General features: G+C 43.5%; 1 protein-coding gene across 2 annotated transcripts in view; it reads left to right on the forward strand.

Moving 5' to 3' along the window:
- Positions 1-4,792, forward strand: part of DOCK1 (dedicator of cytokinesis 1) — a 528,332-nt gene that overhangs the window by 47,176 nt on the left and 476,364 nt on the right. The gene's annotated exons all lie outside the window — the stretch shown is intronic.

Below are 4,792 nucleotides of genomic sequence, written 5' to 3' on the forward strand. Positions count from 1 at the left end.
CATCACCACCATCACCACCATCACCATCATCACCATGACCATCACCATCATTGCCATCATCACCACCATCACCATCATCACCATCATCATTACTACTACCATCATCATTGTTATCATCACCACCATTAGCAGCAGCAGTAGCAGCCACATCTGTGGTATCCCAATAATATATCATCAGCATCAGCATCAACGTCAACCACAGTGGCATTTCTGTCAGTATTATTAATAATATTGGTGCAGGTGGAAGCCCTCCTCTCATCCTCATGGACTTACGAGCCACAGTTCTTTCCTTACATGACTGTGCAGCTGTTTTTTTTTTTTTAATTTTTAATTTTGGTACATAATAATTGTACATATTTATGAGGTACATGTTGATGTGGTACATATGAAGTATGGTGATCAGATTAGGGTAATTAGCATATCTCTCATCTCAAACATTTCTCATTTCAGTATCTCCCTTCCAGCTATTTGAAACTATATGACATATTAACGGGTAACTGTAGCCATCCCTAGGTGCTATGGAACACTAGAACTTAATTCTCCTATCTAGCTGTTATTTTCTACCCTTCAGCAAATTTCTCCCTGGACCCACTTCCCTCCTACCCTTCTTAGGCTCTAGTATCCTCTGTTCTACTTTTTACTTCTATAAGCTCAACTTTTTTTTTTTTTATCTTCTGCCTGAGTGAGAACATGTGGTGTCTAACTCTCTGTTCCTGTTTTATTTCACTTAATGTCCTCCAGTTCCATCCATGTTGTTGGAAATGACAAGATACAATTTTTTATGGCTGAATTCCATTATATATGTATACCACATTTTTTGGTATCCATGTATTTGTTGTTGGACGTCTCTGTTGATTTTCTTTATTCATCCATGCTGGATATCTAGGTTGATTGCATAACTTGGGTCTTATAAATAGTGTTGCAAGAAACGTGCGGTCGCAGATGTCTTTGATATACTGATACCCTTTTCTTTAGATAAATGCCCAGTGGTAGGATTGCTGGATTCCACAAATAAAAATGTGGTGGTTTTATTTGTGTTTTTTTTTTTAAGGAACCTTCATATTGTTGTCTATAATGGCATTCCCACCAAGTGTCTAAGAATTCCGTTATCTCTGCACTTCACCAGCATTTGTTATTTTTTTGTCTTCTTGATGCTAGCTATCCTAACTGGGGTAAGGTGATACCTCATTGTGGTTTGGTTTGCATTTTCCTGGGCAGCTTTTTTATAGACAATCAGGAGATTGAACAGAGGTGATGGCTTTACCTTTTTAGGTCTCTGGTAAGGCACAGCTTCATGAGGCACAGTATAAGGTGTTCATTTTTTGTTTTAGGGAAAAGACCCACTCACTCTGGGCTGCTGCTGACTCTCCTAGAAAAAAAAAAAAAAGAAAAAAACCAAAAAACCAAACACCACCCAAGGAAAGAACTTGGCCCTTGGTTTGTCTCTGTCTCCTTTCCCACTTCACATCTCACATAGCGGGTCTAGCTTCTACACTAGAGTCTGCTGTCCAGGGTTGAGAAATTCATGTGGACCTGAAGATGCCCGTCTGCAGCCAGGCCATTATGCAAGGAAGATGGGCTCCACCAGGGGAAATGTAGTAGGCATTCAGCCCACCACCCAGAAGGAGGCTGGTGCCACCCTTGCCAGCATATGAATGGGATGCCCTGACCCTGTTCTCTATGGAGTTGTTCCCAGACCCTAACAGATCAGTAAAATGAAGAAGCAAAACAATGATCAGCAGAAAGCCTGCCATCTTAGTAGTACATCAGGTGAAGACATCTTAAACCCAGAGGCCATTTGTCATCTTTGTCCTTCTTAAAGGAGACAGGAAGTCCTTGCCCTCACCCCCTAAGAAGGGGCAACTGTGAAAGGTTGAACAATCAGAATAAAGAATAGCCTCTCACATTGCATTCTTTTTGATTCATTTGAAAAAATTACCTGCATGGTTCTTATTTTACTCATATCACTCAAGAATTGGGAACTTGGGACTTGTCGGGGTTTAGGTGCCTGCAGCAGAAACCCCTGTTCCAGCTGCCTTGAAGACTGAATCAGTGAACCACAAAATGCCACTTTCAGGTTGCTTTTCACACATCTCCTTGTACTAATTTCCTATTCCTCCTGTTGATAAATTACCACAAACTTGAGAGCCAAAAAATGAGATTCAGAGTCCTAAAATGCAGGTGTCAGCCGGGCCGTGCTCCACAGGGCTGTGGGGGAGACTGCGCTTCCTCATTCCTTCCAGCTTCGAGAGGCCACTGTGTTCCTCCACTGGTTTTGCCTTTCTTACATCCCTTTGACCTCTTCTCTCTCTCACCCTCCTGTCTTCCTGCCCGATTACATTGGGCCCACCTGGATGATCCAGGATTAACCCTCATCTCAAGATTCTAAACTTTTTTTTTTTTTTTTTGAGACGGAGTCTTGCTCTGTTGCCCAGGCTGGAGAGCCGTGGCATGATCACGGCTCACTGCAACCTCTGCCTCCCAGATTCAGGCGATTCTCCTGCCTAAGCCTCTCAAGTAGCAGGGATTACAGGTACACACCACCAGGCCTGGCTATCTTTTTTGTATTTTTAATAGAGACAGGGTTTCTCCATGATGGCCAGGCTGGTCTCGAACTTCTGGCCTCAAGTGATCCGCCCATCTCGGCCTCCCAAAAAGTAATCCCCACAGAGTTCAGGGATTACAGACATGAGCCACATCTCCTGGCCAAGATCCTGAATTTAATCACCCTTGCAGTGCCCCTGTGGCTGTGGAAGGTGACAGATAGGCCCTGGGGGCCTTTTGTAGTTGTCTTTGGAGGGCTGTTACTCTGTCTGCATCCTTCTGCTCTTCTCTCCTCCTCCCTTGTCAAGCACCCTTACAAAGCTGTCTTTTAATTTGTCTTATCTATGGGCTTATTTAATCAGGAATCCTCAAATGAGCAAATGGCTAGGGGCTGGACAGCCAGTGGAGATCTTGACTGGGCTGCTTGATTTGGAGCCACATATATATCCCCTGAGGCTCTTTCTCTCCTTATCTACAAAATCATGGGTTGTCTGGCTCATTTCTTAGTTAAATTTGAAGTTTCCATATCTGCGTATGAGATTTTAATCACTGCTTTCCACGGTCTGCTTTAGGGATTGGGGAATAGGGTATTTAGAGGTGAAACAGGAAGGAAGGAACTGTGTGTATGTGCTTTACAAATTCACATGTGCCTGAATGTATTTACCCTTGATGTGCTTATTTTATTTCATTTTTATGATCTTTGACGTGTTTATTTTTTCCCACATCTAGAACAGAATAGCCGTGCCTACGGGGCAGGGATGCTGTTAAGAACTGTGATAAATGGGCCAGGCGCGGTGGCTCACACCTGTAATCCCAGCACTTTGGGAGGCCACGGCGGGCAGATCATGAGGTCAGGAGATCGAGACCATCCTGGCTAACACCATGAAACCCTGCCTCTGAAAAAAAAAAATTAAAAAAAAAAAAAAAAAAAAGAACTGCAATAAATGCATTTATGGTTCCTGAAGGTTTAAGAATACTGCCATGCTGAGCTGAGGAAGTCCAGCATATGCCCCGAGCTTCCTTCACCTGACTCAGTTATTTCTTGTTAAAGAGTCGCTGTAAAATGCTAAATAAACTTAATAACTACTAATAACCATTTTTGTCAGTTAAGAACACTTAAATTTTATGAATTTTGGGGAAAATATAGGAAAATATCTGAGGAATAGAATTTTCAATATCATACGTATGGCTTTTGTTATTGTCGAATTTTTGTGCACGTGTTGCAGTGAGCTTGCTTTGGCTTTCTAAAAAGAATTCAGGTAACAGTAGACGTTTTGATAGCAGTGAAAAAATACGACCAAAGTAAAGGCCTTCACCGTTGCCTGAGTGTTCACCGTGGACCCTATTAGGCCAGATTCAACAGGGGCATCATTTTCTTTAAGACACAAAACGCACACAATCCTATCCTTATTCTGGTCATTGAAAACCTGAAGATAGAGCAGGTTGTTTGCCGGAGGACAGGCACGCAGGTGCTCGGGGAGAGGTGCTGCCCTTCACACTTCAGCTGTCTGTAGAGACGGTGAACGTTAACACCACAGGGGTTATATGGGCCTGAAATTCTGGACTTTACAGCCTGAGGTGCAGCTGAGGCAGCTCGGGTTTATGGAGGCTGTTCCTTGCACAGGTAAATACCATCCTGTTCTCGGAGGTGTGAGCAGGAGACATTGAAAGGGGATGGCTCTGCTCACTGGTGGCTTTTCCTTTAGGAAAACATATCCCCCTTTAGGGGACTTCTTAACACTCACATCTGAAAGAAGACTGGCTCATGCAGAACAAGAGACGGGAAGCTTTGCCTGGTGCCAGGGATGTTTGGAGTAGTGGAGTTAAGAGATCAAACACGGACTTGGGTCTGGCTTTTGTGACGAGGTGCCCCGGTGGGAAGACCCAGCTGGTGGCGGACGAGAAGTTGGTACTCAAAGGTGTGGATGGACTGGCTTCTTTGCTTCGGTGGAAGCAAGGGCCCAGCGAAGGGAGTGTGTGGTGGGAGGGTACAGTGGCCCACGCTTTCCAGAGGAGTTTGCATGTGACATGGTTTCATTTTAGAGAATTTCAGAGGTGTGCCACAAGGAAGGTGCCTTTTGTATAGTCTCGCCTGGCTGGGCTGTGCAGGATGGATGGGTGAGAGATTTGATTGGGGATTTTGAAGATGAGTTTTATATTCAATGCTATATCTTTATAGGTAGAGACCAGTGGGTAGGAGGAACTTTTATATATATATATATATATATATATATATATATATATATAT

Source organism: Sapajus apella, unplaced genomic scaffold, assembly GCF_009761245.1.
Source record: "Sapajus apella isolate SASKATOON/1434 unplaced genomic scaffold, GSC_monkey_1.0 scaffold13, whole genome shotgun sequence".
In the NCBI taxonomy this organism is placed as follows: domain Eukaryota; kingdom Metazoa; phylum Chordata; class Mammalia; order Primates; family Cebidae; genus Sapajus; species Sapajus apella.